Below are 9,485 nucleotides of genomic sequence, written 5' to 3' on the forward strand. Positions count from 1 at the left end.
CTGAAAAAGGATATCTTCGGATTAATCGAGCTAGTGTGCCCAGCTGAGTTATGGTAGCATGGGTAGGTGCTCGAGGTGTTAAACAGTTGTTTCAAACTACTTCAGTGTAGTTCTTAGCACATTCGAGGACGAACGTATGTTTAAGTGGGAAAAAATGTAACGATCCGACCAGTCGTTTTGAGCTCTAGCATGTCGTTTAGTATTTTGAGGCCATGATCAACTTCACTTTAGGTATTATGACTTGCGCACATGGTCGGAATTGAATTCCAGGAAGTTCGGAGTTGATTTGGAAAGAGAATTCTCATTTCGGAAGCTTTAAGTTGAAAGAATTAGCTATGATTGAATTTTTGAGTAAACAACCTCGGAATCGGGATTCGAAGGTTCCAACAGGTTCGTATGATGATTTCGGATTTGGGCGTATGCCCAGATCGGGTTTTGGAAGACCCGAAAATGTTTTGGCGCCTATTGTGGAAAGTAGCATTATGGAGAAATTTCATAAGTTTGGGTTGAAGTACATTTCAGTGTTATCGATGTCCGTTTGGGATTCCGAGTCTGGGAGTAGCTCCGTATGGTGATTTTGTAGTTGGGAGCGCGATCGGAAGTGAATTCGGAGGTCCATAGGTCATTTTTGAGTCATTTGGCTAAAGATAGAAATTTTAAGGTTTTTGAGAAGTTTGACCGAGATTTGACTTTTTGATATTGGGGTCGGATTTCTATTCCGGAAATTGGAGTATGTCCGTAATGGCAAATATGACTTGCGTGCAAAATTTGAGGTCAATCGGACGTGGTTTGGTTGGTTTAAACATCGAAAGTAGAAGTTTGAAATTATAAAGTTCATAAAGCTTGGATTGGAGGTCGATTCATGGTTTAGAGTTTTTTGATATGATTTGAGGCCTCGAGCAAATCCGTAATGTGTTTTGGGACTGGTTGGTATGATTGGTTGGGGTCCCGGGGGCCTCGGGTGGATTCCGGGTGGTTAACCTAATGAAAATGGCATTTGGAGAAGTGCTGAAGCATATGCTTCTATCATAATCGCACCTACGGTTGGTCGACCGCGGGTGTGAGACGACAGAAGTAGTCGTAGCCTCATAGATGCGGCCCAGAGTTGGCCAGGCCAAACCGCAGAAGCTGCTCCTTAGCCGCAGAAGCGGTCCCAGCCTGTTTAGACAATTTCGCAGATGCGGCCTCCCATCGCAGATGCGGGACCGCAGATGCGGAAACTGCTGAAGCAGTCAGCTTCATTTAAGTCGAACTCCAGCCATTTTTTACCATTTGGCACTCAGGTATTGAGAGATTTTGGAGCTCTTAGAAGGGATTTCCACATAGCATCGTGAGGTAAGTTCATTCCCCTTATTTCTAAGTTTAACACTCAGTTTTGGGTAGATTAACACCTAAAGATTTGGAGAAATAAAGGGGTTAGAGCTAGACCTAGGGTTTTAATAAAACTTAGATTTTACCACGAAATTGATTATGAAATGGATTAGAAATCATATATTATAGATCCTTAGGTTATAGAGAACAACGTCCTTCGAAAAATTTTGGAATCCGGGCACGTGGGCCCAAGGATAAATTTTAGGAACCTTGCATTTAGGGTTGGGAAATTGGTTTAATAATTACAATATGAACTGTTGAGCATGTATTGACTAGTTCTTACCCAATTTGAATAGTTTTGGATCATTCGGCTCAAAATTAGAGGTTTGAGCGCGTTCTTGAATCGGAATGTAGGCTTCGGTGTGAGGTGAGTCTCCTTTCTAACCTTGTAAGAGGGAATTGTCCCCATATGTGAAATAATTAATTATGTGCTACTATTGTGGAGGCTACGTACGCACGAGGTGACGAGAGTCCGTGCATAGCTACTATTATGCTTAAGTCCGGGTAGTCTAGGACCCAAAAGCATGCTATACTTGGATTATTTGTAATCTTATTGACATTTTGAATTGCTTAAATCACATCGAATTAGTAAATGGATTTCTAAAAAGATTTAAACTTCATTTTCTTAAATTGTTAAAAGAGAATTGGTTTTCTTTGGATAATTGCTCCCTGATGACTCCTTGATTGACAGTCTGTGTGAGTTTAAATTCTGGAACAGGTCAAACGCCTCGGTATATTAAATAGATACATCTATGGTTCACGCCATTCGACCCTCTGGCAGTGCACAGTTTAAATATTGTTGGATAGGGTCGTACGTCCTCGGCATGATTTGCGCATGCTTGTATTGCCTGCCTTGAAACTTATTGAAGTTGTTAATGCCTCTTCCCAGTTTGAGAATATATGTGTAAATGATGATAGGGAACTTGGAAATTTCCTATAAAAGAAAGAATTGTTTACTTGCTTCATTCAATTGAATTAAAATCATGTTTATAAAAATCCATGATTTAATATATTATTGATATGTCATTATTGAACCACTAGTAAGTGTCGAAGTCGAACTCTCGTCTGTACTTCTTCGAGATTAGACGGGATACTCATTGGGTACACGTTGTTTTCGTACTCATACTACACCTTTGTGCATTTTTGTTGCATAGGCGCATGCATCTCTGGTGGCCTAGTGAGTGTAGCAGCATGGTTGATACGGAGACTTAGGTGAGCTGCACCTCCTGAGACGACCTGCAGCCAGCAAGTCTCTTTCAGATTACTGCATTTATTTTCTGTCCAATATTGTATTTCGGACGGTTGTTGTATTACATTATTTCTTAGAAATTGCTCATGCACTTGTGACACCGGGTTCTGGGATGTCTATGGGTTTATTCAGGAAATTTTTAAGTTGTTAAATGTTTCATTATTTATTCAGAGGAATTTACTATATACTATTTAAATGCAGAAAAGAAGTGCTTTCGAAAATATTTAAAATGATAATTTAATTTAGTATTTTGGTTGGCTTGCCTGACAGCGGTGTCCGACGCCATCACGGCCCTTAGTAGATTTGGTGTCGTGACAGTAAGTCCCTTTCGGTTACCCTACTTATTATAACTGATTATTACACTATTCGCCTCTCTCGATTACAAATAAGTATAAAATTAATTATAACATAAAAGAGATAGATGTTACTGAATAAATATTAATATTTATCAATACTACATTTAACTATATTATTTCTTCCTCCTCTCTCGATTACAGAATTAATAAACAGTTAATATGAAGTACAAGATAGATAGCTGTTAATAAAATAAATAACGTCTAACTATAAAAGCAGATAAAAGTTAAATAAATTCTAGCTCAAGCATGTGAATTTGAGAAATAATATCTACTATTATATAGAAATATTAAGATCTGTCTTTCTCCCAACACAAGAAAAGTTACTCCATACTGGAACTAGTACTAACAATGGAAATATTATTGTTCATTAAATAAGTAAATAGAAAGAAATATTCAAGAAGAAGAATTCCCCCTATTTAATTAAAAGCAGGAACTAGAGTAATTTCCTACTCTGAAATATATTTAGAAATAACAACTAAACCACTATTGTGATTTAAAAGAAAAGATAACTCGATACTAGTGAAGGAAATAAAATAGAGAAGCTTATTAAGAATTTGGATTCAGATGTCTAGCTCTAAGATTTCTCTCTACTGTGATGCTCTTCTCTGATCGGGCAACATACTCTTCTATAAGAAAGTTTCATGATGACTTCTCGATTTGGTACTAGATTTCCATGGCAATAGATTTTGCATTTGCGGATTTGAGAATTCGTCATTCTAAGTTTAGATTTCGTCGATTTCATCATGGCAAATCCAGATTTTGCACTTGCAGATATGAGAATTCGAATTCTCGATTTGGTGCTAGATTTCAATGGCAAATCTAGATTTGGTGCACTGTCACGGCTTAATGAATCATAGCTCAATCTTATACTTCTTTGTTGTATTTTTCTTGAATATTTATTTTTCTTTTTCATGTTATGCAAAATAATTCTGTTATAATTATTCCTGCAAAATAAAGTTAAGAATATGGAGGAAACATGATAATTTATATATTTTTATAAGAGAAATTATGTGGTTAACATTTGGTAAAATGCACTTATCAATCATGATTCTGTACTTCAACATACAAATAGAGAAGGACGAACAGGCGTAGCAAATAGGCAAAGTTAGCCATATAGACAGAAAGAAGCAAGAGATGAACAAACAAAATGAACACAACCATACAAAAGTGATATAGGTAGGCTAAAGACTTGGTAGAAAACCCATTCGAAGCATGGTAATCAATAGAAACTAAGCAAAATCAAGTAGTCATGGCTACCACACAGAACCAAAGCAAGGAATGTCTTAAAAAATTAGGGCTTTTTAACATAGGCGAATTAAAAAGCAGTAGAAACATAAGATCAGTCAAAACAAGCAAGGAAAGAGGTTTAATCATAAAGAAAATTGGTTAAAACAAGTGTAGAAGGAACTCCGACAAACCCAAATTTTAAAGAAAGTAAAACGGTTTAAAGTTGAGGATCTTTTAGAAGAAGTTCGAGAATAGTGCAAAACATAGGAAGAAGCAGACTTAAAGCATAAAAATAGCACATATCTGAGAGATTCAGACGATAGTTAGGGTTTCAAAGGAAACCCAGATAGAAACGAAAGAACCTGTTGTAAACTTCACCGATCGTAATATATAAGGTGTGATTTTGCCTAAAATCACACCGGAGAATCCATGAATAACATAAACAGAAACCCTAGATCTAAATCGGCATAGCCCAGGACCCTTGAAGGCCTTAGAGATGATGAGCAAGGTGATGGAGTGACCAATGGAGGCTTGGGTTTGAAAGGTAGTCGCCGACGATGACCAGAGAAGGAGGCGGTGGTTGAAGAATGATTAGAGTTAGGTTGAGAGAGAAGGAAGACAAGAGCATGTGAAGGCGGTAGGGGTTTAGAAATGTGTAGGGTTAGGGGGTCGTTTAGGAATTAAAAAGGAAGGTGTGTGTGGATCGCTGATATGAGAGATCAACGGTCAGGATTCAACCGGGTAGGTGGGTTCCGGGTTTGGGTAAGGGTTTATAGGGTCTGGGTTGGGTAATTTAATAGGAAATTGGGCTGGGGTTTGGGTCCAATTTGGGCTACAATTGAAAGCCAAATCTGGCTATTATTTAAATAGCCACTTTCCCTATTTTAATTTATAATAAATAATAGGTAAATTTTGGAAAATGTTTTAATGTGCCAAAATGATTTAAAATACATAGTTAACATTTTAAAAATATAGGGACCAATTTTACGCATATAAAATATAATTATACCTTAAAATGGGCTAACATTGCAATTATATGCAATTTAGCTTTGAAAAATACTAAATGTAATTCATAAAAACTACATTAGCTATATTTTGGCATAAGTATAGAAATCAAATGAATAAATCATTATAACAATAATTTGGAAAATATTTATTGGAGATTTTATGAATATAAGGGGAGAAAATAATTCTATTTAAACCCTTAAAATTTATGGAAAAATTTATAAAAACCTTGTGCATACTTATATATGCTATTTTGAAGGAATTTATGCATATTTAAAATATATAGGAAAAAATTGGGTATCAATAGCTGTCCTTCTTTACCCGGGAAGGATGAAAGAGTTTTCGGGTAAAGAAATAATGACCAATTTTGACCGGATGGGATGTTTCAAAAGACGGAGGCCGAACTCTAGTTTTCGAGTTGCCTACATATCCCTGGTTTTACAGGAATCAGGTCATGTGTAGTTCTGGATTCACCTGCGGATTATGCCGATGAAATTATTGTAAGAACGAACACGAGATGTGGAAGCAGCTATGATGAGTGGTTAAGGCTCAGGACGGTCGGAGGGAACTGAAGCGAGATTTCTCCTGCTAGGATAGCGGTTATTTGTTGATTACCTGCAGATAAAAGATGCTACAAACGTATTTGCGAAAATTTAAACATGATGCAAATTTCCTTGGACCATGAAGGTTGTCTTCGGACGGTTAAAGATGACGTCCTTGGACCATGACATCCTAGGCCTTGAATTGTTTAATGAGGGATTCGCAGGCCATGAAATGATGTTCTCGGGCCATGAAAATGGTGCCTCCGAACCATGACGCCTTTGAATAATGATATGCAAGTTCGAGAGGTCCTTAGGCCATGGCATGGTGTCTTCCGGCTATGAGGATGGTGCCTTTAGACTATGACACCTTTTGACAGATTGGCGATGTTTTAGCACATGATATGCAATAATATGATGTAACAAGACAAGGCTTAGTCTTGTGAAGTTGAGGGCAAAGCTTAGCCCGAAAGAGGAGAAACTAGAAAGTGCTGGAGAGACAGCGCTTAGTCTCGGTGAAAGAATGTAAATTGGAGGCTTAGTCCCATGCAGATGGAAGGTAGATCTTAGCCTTATGCAAATATGGAGGCAGGGCTTAGCCTCATGCAAGGTATGGAGGTAAGGATCAGCCTCATGTAAATATGGAGTGAGGGATTAGACTCATGCAAGATTGAAGACAGAGCTTAGTCTCATGCAAAGAGAAGGCAGTGCTTAGCCCTATGCAAATATGGAGGTAGAGCTTAACCACATGCAAGATTCGGGACATGGCTTAGTCCCATTCAAATGAAAGGCAGTGCTTAGCCTTATGCAAATATGGAGGTAGGGTTTAGCCTCAATACAAGATTGGAGACAGGGCTTAGTCTCATGCTACTGTGGAATCAAAGAATAGACTCATGCAAATATGGAGTCAGAGATTAGACTCATACAAATGTGGAGTCAAAGATAAGACTCATACAAATATGGAGTCAGAGATTAGACTCATACAAATGTGGAGTCAATTCTTAGACTCATGCAAAGAGAGAATAGCAGATAAAGGTAGAGTATATCTTAGTTAGGTTATGTTCAACATCTAACGGCCGGATGGATGGTGAATTTGCTTTGTGTACGAATGCTATCGTCAAATATGTTAGCGTTCAAAGAAAAATTGTAAGTTTCATGAGGGAAGGTTGGTTCTTGCTTCGTCTACCAGCATTGCTCTGCTCTGCTCTGGAAGCCCCCTTCAAGTTCCCCTAGGTAGCACCTGATTGTTATGAAAAAAAATAGAATTTTCGAAAAACATGCATTCATTGATAAAATAGGATTGTTTTGGAAGTGTATTGATATATCAAGTAACTTTTGATGAACTGGCGATTGTGACACATTTCAAAGGCATTGCAGCTCTCTTATATTGGAATTTTGAGGGTCCTCCTCAAAATTCTGCCGTAGTTTGGTAGATGATTTTTAACCGTTTGCGGATGGCAGACCTTGCTAAATCTTCTTTGGAATTTTGAGAATCCTTCTCAAAATTCTGTCCCAGCTCTTGACTAACGACTGACTTCCTAGCATGTGATGGCGTTGGTTGGACTTTCTTCGAAATTTTGAGGACCCTCCTTAAAATTCTGCCCTAGTTTCTGCTTTTGGGGAAATGAAAATTTTATTATGATATGATCGAACCTATAAGGCTTCCTACGTATCCCCTCTTAAATGGAAATCAGGTCAAACATAGTTCAATTAAATCAGAAAAGAAATGTGAGATAGATTGATTAGTTTTGGCCTGATTTCTCCATCCATTTCTGCAAGTATGAGTGCTCCTCCTGTCAGGACCATATGAACTATGTATGGACCTTGCTAGTTGGGAGAGAATTTCCCTTTGGCTTCATCCTGATGCGGGAAGATCTTCTTCAATACCAGCTTCCCCGGTGCGAACTATCTTGGTTTGACCTTTTTATTGAAAGCTCTGGACATTCTGTTCTGATACAGTTGGCCATTAGGAGTTCATGCTTGGCGTAATTATCGATCAGGATGTGTATATTTGGTAGTGGGAAGTCGTTTTTGGGACTTGCTCTATTTAAATCCTGATAATCAACACATACCCTAACCTTCCCATCCTTCTTCAGAACTGGCACGATGTTAGCTAACCAGGTTGGGTATTCAACCATCCTGAGAACTTTGGCTTTGATTTGCTTGGTAACTTCATCCTTGATCTTCAAACTCATGTCTGGTCTGAATTTTCTGAGTTTCTTCTTGACTGGTAGCCACATGGGATTGGTAGGCAACTTATGAGCTACTATAGATATGCTCAAACCGGTCATATCGTCATACGACCATGCGAAGATATCCTCATATTCCTTTAGAAAATGGGTGTACTCTTCCTTTTTTGTTTGTGACAAATTAATGCTGATGTAGGTCTCTTTGATGGTCTCGGCGTCTCCCAAATTTACTGTTTCTATTTCGTCCATGTTGGATTTAGGCTTGTTCTCAAAATTCTCAACTTCCCTGACAATTTCCTTGGGTATCTCATCTTCTTTCTCTGAGTCACTACTCACATTTTATGTTGCTTCATTACATGTCATAGTCACTGGTTCATCAGAAAAAGTAATAATAACACTGTAGAAGGGAAAAGTATAAAAATACTAATGAATAATGATAAAGGATAAATACATTTGACTAAAACTGAGAAAATTGTTCAAACAAAGCTTGGCTCGGTGGATCGAGCATTTATTTCAAAACAAAATTGCAGAAAAATTTAAATGCCTAGAACAGCTACAAATTCTACCAAGCTACCCAGGGACTCGACGGGCTCGGGATGGTGTGGCGGTCCAGTTTTTGAGAATAACTCCCTTTGCCATAGTCTGAATAGAGAGGCCTTTTTCCTCTTTCTCCTCAATTATGGCACTGCAGTCCATATCCTTATTTTCCAAGAACAGGTCCTTCAACCCAGCTAGTGCTTCTTCTTCAGTAGTTCCCCATATTGTGTCTGCCTGATGGAAAGCTTGTTCCAAATGGGGTACCGGTTGCTCAAGAGGGTAATACGGTCCACGCTATGGAGGCGACCACTCCTTGTACTCTTGCCATGTATAGTGGTACCCTAGCCCAAAGGTGGTGCCATGATTTTTCAACCGTACCAGCTTGGTGATACCTTAGAGGTTCTTTCCCAACCCTTTGTCGGGTTCGTATCCAAACCATGCTAGTATGCTTTCTATTTTATTACTCCACCATTTATCCTTCTCGACGGTACTGACCCGTTTAATATGATGATAGGTTTCCCCTCCTAGCCTCCTTCTATGTCCAATGGTCGGGATGGTTTGACTAGTGTAGATGGGGGTACTTCCATCTCCGTGAATTATATGGGGCTGGTATGTCAAGCACTTGGAATTCAATGTTGAACCAAGTTGGTCCCATCTGCAAGCAAAGGTTGATTTCCCCGATTGTGGCCCTCTAGGACCCATAGAAAGCCTTCATATTCATGTTTCAGGTCCGTATTTCATGGAAACCTTTATCCAACCTTTTCAGGATGTCCAACGGACAAATGTTTAGACTTGAACCTCCATCAACTAGGACCCTGGCAATGAAATTGTCTTCAAATTGTACCGTAATGTGCAATGCTCGATTGTGATTCAAACTTTCGGACAGCAGCTCATCTTCGTGGAAGATAATCTTATGGCTCTCCAACACGTGACCGACCATGTTGGCCATTTCTCCACCACTGATATTATTTGGTACATAAGCCTCGCTCAGTACTTTCATTAAGGCATTCTT

Source organism: Nicotiana tabacum, chromosome 8 (genome assembly GCF_000715075.1).
Source record: "Nicotiana tabacum cultivar K326 chromosome 8, ASM71507v2, whole genome shotgun sequence".
NCBI classification, from domain to species: domain Eukaryota; kingdom Viridiplantae; phylum Streptophyta; class Magnoliopsida; order Solanales; family Solanaceae; genus Nicotiana; species Nicotiana tabacum.